Source organism: Equus asinus, chromosome 12, assembly GCF_041296235.1.
Source record: "Equus asinus isolate D_3611 breed Donkey chromosome 12, EquAss-T2T_v2, whole genome shotgun sequence".
Lineage (NCBI taxonomy): Eukaryota > Metazoa > Chordata > Mammalia > Perissodactyla > Equidae > Equus > Equus asinus.
The window spans coordinates 64,064,048-64,080,708 of record NC_091801.1 but is presented as its reverse complement, the minus strand read 5'-3'; the positions used below and the strand labels follow the sequence as shown (position 1 = coordinate 64,080,708).

Sequence of the window (16,661 nt, the reverse complement as noted above, 5' to 3'; positions counted from 1 at the left end):
GAATAGGGGTTACATAGTGTTGATTTTATTGATCATTTTTATAACTCAGTGATTTCCACAGAGTTATACCGTGTAATGTACAAATTTATTCATTGAAATTTTTAGTACAAATCAGATGGGAATCTAAAGAAGCAATTACTTAACAGAGGTTAAAGGAATCCACAAGGGTTGTTGAGTCACCCAGGACTAGCAGCTGCAGAAGCTGGAGGGAGCAAGGGGAGGGACTGTGTTAACAGAGTTGGCAGAGAGCCGGAGCCCTGGAAAGAGGGATCAGCTGACCGGAGGAACCATTGCAGAGAGATGTAGCCAGTGCCAGAACCATCAGATCCAAGTAGGGAACAAGATCCAAGGGAACAAGAGAAGAGTAACTAAACCTCTTGCCTATCGCCTCCTACTGGTGCCTCTCACTAGATGAACACAACCAGAAGCTAGTCAGCAAGGGATCACAGCTAATGCAGTCCTTGGGGGTCAACTTCCCACAGCAGAGCTGGAGAGAAAAGGCAAGAATGGCTTGTGGGGAAGCGGCAGGGAAAGGAAGTGGAAACGAACGGCTACCTTTTTTTAATGTTTAAAAAAAGTGTCTTAGTTAAGGCTGCTGTAACAAAAATGCAGTGGGCCCTCCATACCCACGGGTTCCATAGCCGTGGATTCAACTAAGGGACTTGAGCATCCATGGATTTTGGTATTCTCAGGAGCCCTGGAACCAACCCCCATGGATACCAAGGAATGAGTGTACCATAGAGTGGGGAGCTTAAACAACATAAAGTTATTTCTCACAGTTCTGGAGGCTGGGAAGTCCAAGATCAAGGGTCTAGTTGATTTGGTTCTTGGAGAGAATGCTCTCTTGTTTTACAGACAGTTGCCTCCTTGCTGGATTCTCACGTGGTGCAAAGAGAGAAAGCGAGCTATCTTCTATCTCATTTTGTAAGGGCACTAATCCTATTCTTGAGGGCTCCACCCTCATGACCTAATGACCTCCCAAAGGTAAATCCACCACACTGAGGATTAAGGCTTCAGCATATGAATTTTGGGAAGACACAAACATTTAGTCCATAGCAAATAGTAAAATGAAAACCATATACATATCTATTATTTGGGTTAAATTGTGAGAAAAACATACAACTGAATATTCAGCATTGAAATTATATGCAATGACGAGAAAATCCTCACTAGATATTAAGTGAAGAGAAGAATGTAAAAGCAGTATATACAGGAAGATCAAACTGTTATTTTTAAATAGTGTATATACAGTAAAATATAAGTGTATATTATTCACACTGCCAGGAAAAAAAGAAAACAGGAAAGAAACACACCAAAATGTTAACAGTGGTATCTCTGGATGGTGATTTAAGGGTGCTTTTTATTTTCTTCTTTGCACTGTCTTGGGTTTTCCAAATTTTCTAAAGCAACGTAATTGCTGTATTTTTCTGAGCTGGAACAGTGTTTCTATTGTTCTTCCTGTATCTGCAGGATAGATCTGCAGGGGCAAATTGAGCAGAGAGAGGTGTGTGACCAACTTCCTTTTCATTCGTCATTCACTAATTCCACAGTTAGCATAAGTCTCATTGTGTACCCATTTCTAGGGTGACAGCAGGCACCTGAGCTACATTTCTTAGTGCATTAAAAATGGGATGAGTCAATAAAGTGCTCTTCTTTTAAAATATTCCACCGAGAAACCCTTAAGTCCCAGAGAATGGCCTGATTTCCTATTGATTTTTTTGCTGCCTCAATTATTTCCTCAAACATGGTTAGTTAATTCAGATCCCCACCAACCACCTTTCCCCATTGTCTATTACATTTGCTCTCTGTTATATATGAATCTTTGGTGGCACTTTCATTATTAAACTGACAGTTGCATAATGCTTTATTGGCATCTGTAAGAATGAACCATATTTCTTAGGAACCATGGAGACAGTAGTCTTTTTTTTTTCTGAACCATCTAAGCATAGCCAGTTTTTTGTGCTCTTGTGATCTTCATCTTAAAAACAGCAATCCATCTGTCTCGTTGTTTTATTCTTTCCTAATAGAAAAACATTTCCCCCTACTGTCTTACTGATGTACAGTCAACCGACCTTGATGGACTCTTGTAAACGGAATCATCGCCAGTGATTTGATGACTTCTCATATTAGTTTTCATTTCAGTAAATCCACTCCCTCCCTGGCTTGCTTTTTAACCTCCAGCTGCTACCCAATTATTAGTTCTTGGATGGCTGCTTCAGCAGCGTTACTCTGGTACTGGCTTGTAGCAGATATTAATAACAATAAGCAGTTTGTAAATGTGCACAGCTTTAAATGCACATAAGGATTATTGTCGACAACCCTAATTGTAATGATAGTTTTGTCATTGGGTAACTTAGGATTCTTGTGGTTGCAAAGAACAGAAATCTGAAGGTGGCTTCAGCAAGACAACTGGGCTTTGTAGGGTATTCCTAATGCACATACAAAGGAGGTCTCTGGCAGGGCTGCAGAGCAAAGAGGCAGCAAGACCTCAGGAAGAAGTAGAACTGGGAAAGCCAGCAAGAATCCAAACGTTAGTCTGCTCTATTTTTCTCTTGTTTTTCCTTTTCTCTCTATCTACTTCATTCTATATACACAGTATCTCTGCGACTCAAGACACAGAATGGCAGATGATGACTCCCTGCCTCTTTCAAGTTTACCGACTGTGACTAGAACCCTCAGAACCCTCTCAAATGCTCTCTCAGTTTCTCATCTTGCTGCTCCCAATCCTAATTTCTGCCCTCACCCATTCTAATTCTATATTCCCTAGACAGGAATTCTGACTGGCCCAGCCTTGATCCAGTCAATAAGAGCCAGTGGCAAGTTGTCATGTAGCTCCCTCACTGCCCAGAGACATCCACTGTGGCCATTGTGAGGTGGTCAGAAACCCTAAAAGGTGTGAACCCTAGTTCTTATGTAGCTGATGCCTTTGTTGTACCTAGTAAATGACATAGATATCAATTTACCAAATTTACATCTTTTTTTTGCATTAATATTTAGAGGAAGAAGCATAAAGATGGAGTCATGGAAAAAGTGAGTTTTGAAGACTTCTTTTCTCCAAGGCAAGAAAGCAAGCAGTTTTGTGTTCTTGACTTGAGAGATTGTCACAGAGATATGTCAAGGAGATGATGAGATGTGATGAAAGGAAGTGAAATAAAATATCAGAACTTGAAATGACACCGAGAAAAACAGTGGAACAGTAAAGGACTAGCCTGTAAGAGGCAGGCAGGCTTCCCATAGTGAAGGTGGCTGTTTGGTACCACATTTAAGAATCTGCTATGCTGTGGTCTAGACACCACCCTATGCTTATTTTATGAAGCTTGCATCCTGGATATAAGAGGATCCATTTTGAGGCCACCAAAATACAACTAGCCTTTCTGCGTGGGTTTTATTGCATTGGATCCCCAAATTGAGACATATATGTATTCATTCATCTAGTAGACATTTGGCGGACACCCCGTAAACCTCAGGCAAATCTTAGGCATTAGGGCTGTCAAACCTTCAAATGAGTGTGTTAGTATTGATTAAGCTCTGTGCTAGGCGCTTCATGTTCTTTAACTCATTTAGTTTTCACAAAAAACACCATGAAGTCGGTTCTGTAATTCCCACTTTATAGAGAGGGAATTGATGCTCTGAGAGATTAAAATAACGTGGTCAATGTCATAAGGTTAGGGTTTAAAGAAGCTGAAACTCAGCCCAGATCTGCCTGACTACAAAACCCTTGGTTTTGTGTTTTCAGTGTTTGAGTTGTGCTGTCATGGTTTATTCAGTCTGTTCTATTGATTGATTGAGGAATTACATGAGTAACACCCCTGCCCCATCACAGAGAGTTCCCAGGCTCACACTGACATGGACCAGTGAATGGTTAGACCATGATAAACCACAACATGATGTGATAAATACTATGATAGTAGGGTTGAGACATCTAGCAAGAGGCACCTGCTACTTCCTAGCTATGGAACCTTGGGCAAGTTGTTTTCTTCTCTGAGCTTCTTTGTCCTGCCCTGGTAAAAGTGAATGGAGTAAAAGGATCTACCTCACAGATGATCGTATGGAATAAAAGAGTTGATTCATGTAAAGGTCTTGGAGCAGTGCAAGGAACAAAGTCAGGGCTCCCACAATATTAGTTGTTATTATTATCCACAAAGTGCGATATCCTGTGAGAATTGGTACTGTCAGACAGGAGACAGGCTTTGATGCATGAGATGTTGCTAGGTAAGGAGGCAAATGTTGGACATTTAAAGTGGAAGGATCTGTGAACAAAGGCCTTCATTTATTCAACAAATTTATTGAGCATATACTGCCTGCTAAGCACCCAGCTCATTGTTAGTTCAGAATAGATAGCATACTATGAAAGTATATGGAATGTTCTAGATCCTGACTTCAAAGAAGAAATGATCCTAGGAAAATGGCCACAAGGAATTATCTGTGAGAGCCATTATGGATGTGACAAACCTAGAATTGTCTCAAGAAGATATCAAAGTAATTTCTTCACCAAGCCCTTTAAAAATTCTTCATTCAAGCGACTGTTTCAGCACACCCTAGTGCACTGAGGGGTCTTCTCCCACACACTTTTTACACCTACCTGTATCTACATGCTACAAAATATATCACTGTCCTTCATTTCCCAGGATGACACTGCTGACTCTTCATATATCTCGATGAAGGATTATTCAGTTATAGAGAACATTCCTCAACTGGAGATGGCTTGAGAAGGGATAAAGAAAAAGTGTTAAGGCATATTAAAAATTGGCTTTCTCCTGGTGGCAGTTTGTCATTTTTCAATTTGGCATCTTTCCCTGTTCTTTTTTCTGCCACGTAGATCTGTATGAGTCTTGATTCAGAGGGGATTTTCTTGCGAGGTGCCTTTCTCTGAGCATATGGATAAAATTGCCAGGTTTAATTGAAGGCAGTTTAGAGTCTTGCTCTATTTACAGTCAAAAGCAGATCACTTCTGTTGTTGGCCTCAGTCCTAGACTCCCAGGAAATTAATAGTGCCTCCTGGCGTGTGACAGTCTGTGTTTACTCCCTGGAGTGGGTCCTGGCTCTGACAGGCCTTGGGTGTCGAGGTATCCTGTGACCTGGAGCAAACTCCACCTGAAGCCGTTCTGGTACCCTCAGGCCACCATCGTCTGACCATCCCATCATCTCTGATGCCACTCTCAAGAGTCTGTGGTCTGTGCCTTGCTATGATTTCTGGCTTAGAGTAAGGGATCAAAACTGCTCAACCTAGAAAGAACTTTATTTACTTAAACAAAAAAAATTAACAAGCACATTTGTAGCACTTAGTGTATTAAGCACTGTTCACATTTTACAGATGAGGAAACTGAGGCATACCAATTAAGAAAGTTGTCACATAGCTGATAACTGGAAAAGCCAGGAAACTAGCTCAGGTGGTCTAGTTCACTGTCTGTACTCATAACCCCCACTGTGCTGTGTTACAGTTCTTAAAGGGTACCTAGTCCGTCCTCTTATTTTGTTGAGTTATTGTATAAAACACACTTAACACACAGTAAGAGCAATATATGTGCTAACTCTTGTCGTTAGTGTATTTAATAAATGGTAAAAGCTGAGGCCAGAGAAGTGATGCAGGCTCATACACTTAGTCTGGGATTTCCCAAACTGTATTCTGTGGAATGCTAGTAGCCAAAAGGATGTAATAAGTATTATATTTTATTTTTAGAAAAAGGATAATGATCAAATAGGTTTGGGAAATGTAGGGTAAAAAAACTTGTATACTATAGTACTTCTCAAAGCCTTTAATATGCTAATGTGCATTATTACTCTCCAAAAGGTAGCCATGGTATACAGGGTTTTCTAGACTTAGTAGACCATTGTATAGAAAAAGGTTAACATAGCAAACCTGAGACTGATTTTCTTAGAAGGTCCTGCCTGCAAGGTTGGCCCTTGCTGGTGTCTGGAAACTTGGGTTTTAGGAGAGTTCCCACCACTCCCTGTTCAGAATGGCTCATGTACCTAAATTGTTCATACAAATAATGTCATTTATGCTGAACACCTGCTTTCCTTCTGGGAGTCTGGAATTTTGGTACCTGCTAGGCAGCAGATGCCTATGTGACCAGCCCCTGATAAAAACTCTGGGCAGTGAGTCTCTAATGAGCTTCCCTGGTAGACAGCATTTCACACATGTTGTCACCACTCTTTGCTGGAGAAGTTAAACGCACCCTGTGTACTCCATTGGGAGAGGAGGCTTAGAAGCTTGTGCCTGGTTTCTTCTGGATTTCACCCCATGTGCCTTTCCCTTCACTGAGCTTGCTCTGTATCCTTTTGCTGTAATAATAATCTTATCCGGGACTGCAACTATGTGCTGTGACCTGTTGGTTCTCCTAGTAAATCACCAAACCTGGGGAAGGTCTTAGGGACTTCCATCACAATCAGAAAATCCTTTTCCTCACAACGCCTTTTAACATCTCATGGTCACTGGGGCTCTGCAGCAGACAGTGTGGGTTCTGCAGCAGACAGTTGAGCTGTTCAATTCCAAAAGTCAGAGGCAGAGATCACCCCACATCACCACTCTGGGCTTCTTGGTGAGAAATGTTAGTGTTCCTGGGGCCCATGTGGAGGTCATTATCAAGTAATGATTTTCTTCCTGTCTGCGACACATAGATTAATATACCATGACAGAGTGGAACTGACTGGTACAATTTCATTATTCTTTTGGAACAATTGGGTGGGAAGGGTGAGGATGGAACTGATAGCCTCACCGTAGAGCCATCTTTTATATTCTTCCATTTTTAGACTTAGCTCTTTAGCCCAGGATAAAATTATTTACATAAATGTACATAAAATTATATTAGCATTTTTATGAAAATAAATTAAACTGCATATGTATATATGAAATTTTTAATATATCTAGTTAGACAGCCCTACTAAAGGGACTTTATGGCTTTTTGAGCCTCGTGACTGAGGCTGTGACTTTTCTGTTAGTAAGTATGATTTCCCTGAGTTTGTTTTACGGAATAAACAGATGCACCAGGGGTCTCCTGGGAGCAGGTAGGCTGCTATGGTTCATGAATAACCAAATGGAGAGGGTGATCAGCCCCAGCGTGTGTTCCTCCAAGCACCTCTTCTGGTCCTCCTCCTCCTGCATTCTTCGTGGCTGACTTGTCTTCCTCCTGTGTTTTTCACAGCTGCCAAAAGTTATATTTGCATATCCTCTACCATGGGTGGGGAACTGTGCTTCCTGAAATCCAGTCTGCTCCAGTTTGCTTCCCTACATTATATGTCTAGACCAGCCTATGCTGTTTCCTTTGACCTTGTTCTTTGACCTGTTTCCACATAATGGACAGTCTTACACCAAAAACCCACCAGTTTCTAGTTGGTTTGGCTGGCTCCTTGCCAAGCTGACTGGTGCACAATTTCTCTAAACGCTTTGTCCTCCTCACTGTCTCAGTACCCCATGCTTATGCTGCATCGAGCCTCCATTTGTGTGACTCTTCTATCCTCTTTGCTCTTTTCACCCTCTCTGCATCCCAGCTCACGTCTCACTCTCTCCTCCATGAAGCTGACCGTCTCCATTGTACTCCTAGGGACCTCCCTGGACCTTGAATTTTTACCAATCTCTTTCTCTGTAGCATATACCTTAGAACTTATTTTATTCACGCCTACATCCAACACACACTGATTGAGCTTCTACTAGGAGCCACTCAGGGCACTAGAAAATAAGGATATAAAAAAGAATGAAACTAAGTCCCTGCCCCCGAGGAGCTCATTGTCTAGTTGAACTGCTACACACCATGTTACACTCTTCTTTTTCACATGCTGGTGCTGATTCTTTTCTGAATGTCTAAACTCCCTGAGAGCAATGAACTTCTCTTAGGTTTTTTACATTTTTCAGAGTGATGAATGTTCAGTAGTAAACAGTGGTTAAGAACTTAGGAAAAGATCTGGTTCCCATTCCATTTCTACAGTTTCTGAGCCACATTAGCCTCTATTTGCTCATCTGGAAACTGGGAATAGTCCTGTCTACTTCTTACAAGGTTGTAGGGGAGACTTAGATAATATTTATAAGTGCCTAGCACTGGGCCAAGCATGTCTGAATCACTTAAGTAAATGGAAGCGATAATTCTTACTAAGCAGGCCTATGACACAGAGTTTGTAATATTTTTTCCTAGAACTTGGGCCTCAGGGAAGTACTGGGAGATTTTTCCTCGTGGGCAAGATCCTGGCATTATATTGTCAGAATTTTTTTTAATATGACAAAATTAGGCTGTGAAGGCGGAAGGGAAACAGAGAGCAATGGAAATTTCCACTTAAAGGACTTTATCTTCCATGGGCCACCTTGCTCAAGGTGAGGAGAGCACAAGACCTTCCCACATTAGGTCCAACCTGAGCAGGATGGGAGGAGTTAAAAGAGAAAGCAATTGTGAGTCAGAAAGTCAACAATGCATGTAAAGACCTGCCAATCTTCCTCTGCACAAGGACGTGGATTTCCACATCCATTTTTGGTATGAAGGTTGCTATCCCCAGCTTGCTTCATTTCCTGACAGTCACTCAAGGCAGAATGGAGTCTAGAAAGAAGGAAAGAATTTCCATGTAATGACCAAATACTATGGGCCAGGTGCCATATATACATTCTCTTCACAACATCCCTGCCAAGAAGGTGTTCTTATTTCTCTTTTACAGATTGAAAAACTGAGGCTTAAAGAGATTAAGTAGCTTGACCAAGTTGCACAGCTAACCCAACACAGATCTGAAGACTTTGCCCTTTACATTAAATGCTCTTCAGGAAATCAAATCCATGGAAGTCCTGGCCTTGTCTGGCCCGATCTGTCTGCATTTCCCCTTCTACACAGCCTGCTCCCACTCCACCCAAGGGGTCTATTGTAGAGATGACAACTTTGCAGCAAGCTTGCAACTCCATCGCACTGATACCCCTCCTCAGGGCCAGGACTAGGGTGAGGTAAGTGAGGTGCCTGGTGCAAAACAAGGAGGCACTCGCTCCTGGATTCTTGTATGTGCCGACCGATGATTTTGCTGACCCGAATCCCAGCCCTGCCCCTCCTGCTGATTGTCCTGGGGTATAGCTGCTGGGATTCACCAAGACCTCCATTGCCATGATAACTGGCCCTGAGACTGGCTGGCTGACTGTTTGAGATCCCCACTGTTCTCAGATTTCCTGTTGCCATTTCTGTAGACATCCTGTCCCCAAAACTATTTTCTGCCCCCCAAAGCTACCTTTCATGATTTCTTTCCACCTGACTTTCACTCCAAAACCATAATATAGCCACACAAGCAGGAAGAGGCCATAGAGATCCCCCACCAGGGCTGGAAAATTGGTTTCAACCCAAACGTTAACTCTGGTCTGTTGGAAGTAGCTGAGTCGAGGACTGTAAGGCCAGGCCTTAGCAGAAAGCATGGATCTGTGACTGAGCAGGGTCCACCTCGAGCACAGAATGTGGACGGTTGTGCTTGCCATTGTTGAAACCTAGGCCCACCCTTCTCATCTTACAGAAGAGGAAACAGACCATGAAAAGGGTAATTACTTCCCTCAGCTCAAGTAGCTAGCTAACGCAAATCAGGGCTAGAAACCATATCTCCTAGCACGTTTTCTACACGGAGTCAGGGAAATGGAGCCCACTGGATACATTCTTCTCCTGCATGACCACCACAGCTACCACCAACTCATAAAAGAGGCAGGCATGATTCGTGCTATAGCTGTGCCCAGTCTTGCTCTCTTTCAAAAGCTTGTTCCTGTAATTGAGTACCAGCAGTGTGGTTCTGGGGCCACCTACCTCAGAATCATCTAGAGTATTGATTCAAAATGCTGTCTTGGAACATTCTCTAGTTCTTCTGATTTAGAAGGTGATTTGGTCACTAATGTTTAAGAACTACTAATGGGGAGTTGGGGCTGTTTATGTCAGTGATTCTTAGTTTCTGGGCTTCTCTTTTTCTTTCCTCTGGGGCTTTAAGTCAGTACCTCCCGCATCATCTTGTATTTCTAGTTCTCAGTGAAACTCAGCAAGAAGTGAAGATCATTCTACTCTTCATCAGACTGTGATTCGCCCAGGATAGAAATGGGGAAAGGGAGTTCTCAGAATAGGAGACATTCAGTGTTCTCTTGTGGATCATGATAGAGTTATATAAAAAGATCTCTCATTTACCTACTGGTGTGTTTTCAATAAAAATCTATTGTCAAAGATGGTGAAACGCTCTTAAGATCTTCATTTTCAGCCATAGGCAAAATATTTCCAAATGCGTGTCAGTATTTTCTTAAAATTCCTTTATGAGAATTTGGTTTAGTGCTGAAAGCAAAGGATATACACGAGTGGGCATAGGTAGTATCTGCAAATATGCGTCTCTGGCACACACAGTTTTTCAGAAAATTTGAATTGGTTGCTAAGATTTAAGGATCAGAAGAGATCGCATTTTTAAATATAAACTTGCATCTTCTATTTTAAAAACTCAAACTGTTTCAGACTGGCCCACAGCCCACAATGCAACAACCTGGTACCTAGTGTCTGCTCTCTGAAACAGACTTGTGGCACATTAAAGATGTTTGTAAATTCTTTAGCACTCATCTTATTGAGAGGTGGGGTCAGGTATCCTCCCCTTGAAGTCTTAGTGACTTCTCTGGCCCGTAAAATATGGCAGAGGTGATGCTATGCCAGTTTCGGGACCCAGGCCTTAAACTGGCAGCATCTACTTCCTGACTCTTAGGACACTTGCTCAGGGAAATAAACCACCATGTAAGAAGTGCAGCTACTCTGAGACCACCATGCTGTGAAAAGCCCATCACATGAAACGGTCCTAGAAGAAGAGATACCAGGTGGAGAAAGACCGAAGGTCAAGGAGCACCCAGGTACCACACACATGACTGAGGAAGCCATCTTGGAAGTGGATCCTCCATCCCCATGAGGGGACATCACATAGATCAGAGATGAACCATCCAGCTGAGCCCTTCATGAATTCCTAACCCACAAAAGCATAAGCAAAATAAAATGATTGCTTTAAGCTGAAAATTTGGAGTCGATGCCTGAAACAAGAGCATGTGCTTCCCGTTTGCTCTATTCTGACCCCCTTCTTTCCCCTGGCTTTGTTACTTAAATTATTTACATCCTGGCTCCTGTAAAAATTTGGGTTCACAATCTTTATTTAAACCGTGGTCTATAGATTCTTGAATTATGTAAACCTTTGGGAATTAATATATTAAAAATAGAATTTTTTATATATATGACAAAATTAGGTTGTGAGGGGAGAAAGGAAACAAAGCAATGGAAATTTCCACTTGAAGTACTTTATCTTCCATGGGCCACCTTGTTCAAGGTGAAGAGAGCACAAGATCAGGAGTGGTCAGCTCTTTCTGAGAATCAGCAGCCTTATCTATAAAAGCAGGTCCCATTCATCTTTGACATTCGATGAGTCTATGAGTAAGATAGCTCAGCTTTTGTATTATTTACAGTATTTTGAGTGTGTATTCATGTATCTGGTATTATAAAGTGTATTTATTCCATGGCAGTCCAGCCTGTGGGGCAAAGGAAATGTCTAATTCTTTGTGAAAGCCTGTGCCTTTCTCATCTTGTACCTTCAGCTCTCAGTAAATATTTGTTGAATAAATGAATGAACAAATGAATGTGTGTTAGTCACCGAGACTACAAAGACAAATGAGGCTCAATCTTTGCCCTCGAGGAGCTCACAGTCTATGGAACACAGGCAGCAAATTAAATGCCAGTTACGCCTCCTGGGTAGCACATTCTTTTATTCAGAAACACCGTTTCATCTGTGTCTAGTCATTGTTCACACCCATACCCAGAAGAAATAACAAGCTACATGAAAACATGCCTTGGAGGAGCCCAGAATGGGGCGGGGGTCTGCAACCCACCTACCCAGAAGAGGCAACCTCCCCCTGCGGAGGTTTAGTGCATGAGAAGGAGGAAGGGGCACACATCCCATCAGAGCTGTGGGAGGCAAGGCACGCTTACTCAGAAGCACCCTCAGGGACCCATCAGAAGAGCAAGAGCAGAATCACTGACGCATCATTCCATCAGGCTGTGCTTGAACAGACTGCAGAAACAGCAGTGAGGCCGCTCAATCAACATCACTCCTCAAAGCAGCGGCTAGGGCTGAGAGGTTCAGGGCAAACACCAGAGTTTTGTTTTGTTTTTTAAAAGAGATGTGAGGAAAGCCCTGATTTTAAATCTGCCTGTCCCATACGCGCTTTTAACGAATTATCTTTTTACCTCCCCAGGTATGTTTGGCAAAGTGTCAGCTTGTGCATTTTCTCCCTCTGTTGGTTTTTTTTTTTTAAATAATTGAGGACTTTGTGAAGCCGGACAGAGGGGAAGCAAAGACTTTTGTTTAATCTTAAAGATAAGTGTCTTCTTGTTCTTTATTCTCCCAGTGATACTGAGTGTCAGGGTCAATATATTGATATGATCAACGTTCTACAGATTGTTGATTAAAATGCTTTCGGGTTTCGAAAGATTTCTTTTTGTTTATGTTAAATAGCAAGACCATAGGGATGTCAGAAAGTTGTTAGGGAGCAATGCTGGGCTGTTTTGTCAATTTCCAAGCAGCAGAGCTGTGTTCCAGCCCAGGGAGGCCAAGCCCCACAGGTGGAAATGACTTTCTGTTTACCAAGTAAGGAAATACTCAACCAGTGGTTAATTTGCTTTGTTCCTTCAACAGACTCAGAGCTCCTTGAAGTAGAAATCCTCTAAGAAAAGTTAAAAGCAACAACAGCAACCAAACTTCTCTTTTCCTCACAATTTAAAACTTTGTCAGCATCTTAACATTCGGAAGAGAAAATGTCATCTTTATAAGGGTCATTTTCTTCTTTAGAAATTAGCCTTTTCATCATTTCAACATTGGAATCCAAAGTAAACATAAACTCACTGTCTTGGTAATTAGGTAAAATTATAAAAATAAAAGGTATTATTAAAACTAACCCTCAGCTGCAGAAACTATCAATAGTAAGCGGTGATTAGCTAGCATGTAATATGGCACTGACTGTGCGCTTCATCCAATTCTGGCTGAAGACATCCGCTTTCCCAGGGGGAGGAACTTATATCTTCATGAAAACATAACTTACTTGCTAATTTTTGTTTCTATCCTTTTAAGTTTTGCCACCTGTCTTTGATCTAGATTACTTGCGCATTGCTCTTAGCTGTTAGCAGTGGTTCCTGTGTGGTCCACTACCCCTGGTGATCTCAGGGTATTTCAGTCTAGACTCTCACGGCCTTAGACTCCTGTCTTTAGGTAGGCATTATGTTATGAAGTGAATAAAAGTTTTATTGCCTAACCTGCAGAAAGTGACATAAGGTTAAAGAAAGCATGTCAAGACAGCATGCTTGGGCTCCCTGCTTCCAAGCGGTCTGAATTCACTCAATACCTTGGGACCCAGAGCATGGAAGAGACACTGGAGTATAAAAGCAGAACTGGCATGTGACATGGATTGCTGGTCCCAATCCAGCAATTACTAGGGACCCTCTTGGTTGCATAATCTTGTCCTTTAATATAAAATGAGGACTACATGGATAAAATTCCTGAAGCGTAAGGCTCTTTCTTCCTCAATTCACAAAGCCTATTCTATAATCATAAAAATCATAGGCCCAAAAGGAACTTTGAAAGATTGTATGGCCCATGCTCCTGACTTCAGGTAAAACAATGCATAACCTATCCATAAAAGATAACAATGTGCCTGTTTTTAAGCTCTGAAGAAAATGATAGTAGCCAGCTTTCTTTGGTAACCTATTCTGATGTTTAAATACTTTCCCCAAAAGGATAATCTTGGAGTCACACAAAGCTGGATTCAAATGTCTTTGCTATCACTCTGGCTATGTGATTGTCAGCAGATTACTGATCCTCCCACATCTTAACTAATTTGTAATGTGCGAATAAACAGCAGCCGACTTACATCACTAGGTGGTTTTCAGGAGTGAAGAGAGACGTGGGAAGCACTTGGCACAAAGAAGACATGTTATTTGTCTTCTCCTCTTTACCTAACCTGATACCCTCCTATTGCATTCTTAGTGTTCTCCAGGTCACTGCGGAGGGGCAGTATCAAATGTCTAATCATTCCGTAAGGTAGTAGATAGCATGATGTAACTGGAAGACTTGGCACAAACTTCAAAGGGAAGCTGGCTTGCCACCTTCAGAATAGCAAGATAAAGTGAGAAAGCATTCAGTATATCACACTGTGTTACCTTACTAGGACTGCCTGAACAGGATACCGCAAACAGGGTAGCTTAGAACAACAGAAATGTATCGTCTCACAGTGGCGGATAGCAGAAGCCCGAGATCAAGGTGTCGACGGGGCCATGTTCCATGTGAAGGCACTAGGGAATGGTCTGTTCCAGGCCTCTCTCCAGCTTCTGGTAGTTTCTTGTATGGCACCATAACTGCAGTCTTCACAAGGCATTCACCCCCGAGTGTGTTTGTGCCCACTTTTCCCCTTTTTATAAGGATACTAGTCACATTGGATTTGGGGCCCAGGCTAATCCAATTTGACTTCATCTTACATCTTATAGATGTAATTACATCTGTAACACCAAGTGAGGTCACATTCTGACTTGCTAGGAATTAGAACTTCAATATATGAAGTTTGGGGGGTTGTATTTCAACCCATAATACACTAAGTTGAGGGATAGTTAGTTGTTCCTGAAAACCTTTTTCCACATACTCTTTGACATTATTCTTGGGACTTAGGACAATAGTGGTTTGTGGCCAGCCCCCCAAATAGTACAGGAAGACAATTCCTTGGAAAACCAACCTCAAACCCCTTGTATGTTAGGAAAGTGGGAAAACATGGCCATAGTGAAGCGCCCTAAAGTCACATGCACAAATGGAAGAGGAGGGAAAGCCTGGACACAAATAGACAAGACAATAGGGGTCCTAGGTGAGCCACATCAGGAATGTTATGTGGTTGGTAAAGGGCCTTTGAGGCAGTGGCTGTGCGCTCCTGTTAGATCTGGGAAGTTTCTCTTCTAACCACTGCTGTGCCGTCATCAGGGCTGGGAAGCTGTGACCCTACGACTGTGACGTGACGCAAAGGCCTTCAATAGTCCACAGGAGGAAATATGGTAAAAAGAGAGCAAGATTCAAAAACTCGCCCCCATGAGAAGAATAAAGTTAATTGAGATTCTCAACACCACATTTTTTGGAAGTTGGGATTAGCTGAAAAAATTTTAGAATAATTTTCAAACATATGAAAGGCTACATTTTGTCATTTCAAAGCAAGAGAGAATTGAGAGGAGGCTTGAATTATGAAAGATATGACTCAAATTAGATTTGAGAAGAATTTAAGAATAATCTATTTTAAAAAAAACAAATTGTGGTATCTTCCCTAAATAAAAAAAAAAGAAAGAAATTGTGGTATCTTCCCTACATATCTTAAATAAAAGTGCGGCATCTGTCTACTATAAAATGAGCATAGTCATTCTTGAATATCAAAGAGCTGGGCTTTATCCTTCCATCATTTTTTCATGCACCAAAGAGATATTGTGTGCATAGCCTATGCCAGGTGCAGTGCTGGTGGATAGGGTCGTAGGGATGACAGACACAGGCCAGGTCCTCAAAGGGCTCAACTCATGCCTCATGCTCAATATCTAGCTGTTGAATAAATACATAAATGGAGATGTATAAACAGATAAATTCTAATACAGTGACATAGTACTAATAGCTGCCCCGTACTGTGTTTATATTTCTAATTATGGATAAAGTAATTAGAGAGTGCTTTGCAGAAGAGGTGGCATTTGGGAAACAATCTTGAAAGATGATGATTGTTTGTGGGGTGGGCATGAAGGGATGGGACACACACACAAAGGCATGGTGCTGGGCTATTTGGACCCTGAGTCCAGGGTGGTTGGAGTGGAGGTTATATGGTAGAGGTTGAGAAGGCCAGTGATCAGAGAGGAGACAGGAGGAGAATGAAGTACATAAAGCCCAGTTCTTTAGTGTGTCTCGTGAGCAACTAGTGACTCTCATGCTTTATTTACTCTAAGTCAAGTCTTACTGTATTTAATGCTCTCCTGATATGTCCTGAAAATAAGGCACTCCTTTTGTCCTTCACTTGTAAATTGGTTAAACAAAAGAATCATGGCTTGTTCATATTCTAAAAGATAGGGGTGGGTGCGGTAATTGTTCAGCTGGGGAATCTTCGACATCAACATGAGGTATTTGTGAACATCCTTTCTCTTTCAGTAGCAACACACCTGGGATCATGTTCAGAAAGCTGAACAAGCTTGGTCTTAGCTTCTTGCCAGACAGTGGTGGGACTTCATGTAGGTGGCAGATAAGAAGAAAGCACAAGGTGGCTGGGATCTTTGATGAGGTTAGAGCCACAGAGCACAGCAAACTTGCCATTGAGTTCTTACCAACTTATTTTGTTGTATAAAAATCCCACCTTTGCACAGCTTGGAAGGAGGGGCTTGGAGCTGAAGTGAATCAGCTCAGAGAAGCCCTCCACGCATAACTAGCTCTTGAGTGTCTTCTACTTTTCAGACACTGTGCTAATGCTGGAAGGCAAATACCATACATTCCCTGCCAGCAAGAATTCCAGGTTTTCCTGGCGAGACAGGCATTTCCTTGACAAGACAGATGACTAAGCAGTCACAACACAACATGAGATAAATAACGAGATAGGCAGAGGGTGCCATGGACACTAGAAGGGGTCCTTAACTCCCCATGGAAGTGGGAAGGTGAGAGGT

The 16,661-nt window shown here is 42.0% G+C and overlaps 1 protein-coding gene across 4 annotated transcripts in view; it reads left to right on the top strand.

The window, feature by feature from the left end:
* Positions 1 to 16,661, top strand: part of SAMD12 (sterile alpha motif domain containing 12) — a 383,927-nt gene that overhangs the window by 241,863 nt on the left and 125,403 nt on the right. Inside the window, exon 5 of one of the 4 annotated variants that reach the window (XR_011493306.1) lies at positions 8,641 to 8,917. The exons of the other annotated variants lie outside the window; for them this stretch is intronic. The gene's annotated coding sequence lies outside the window, so the exon portion shown is untranslated. The remainder of the gene's footprint in view (positions 1 to 8,640; positions 8,918 to 16,661) is intronic. 4 annotated transcript variants of the gene reach the window in all.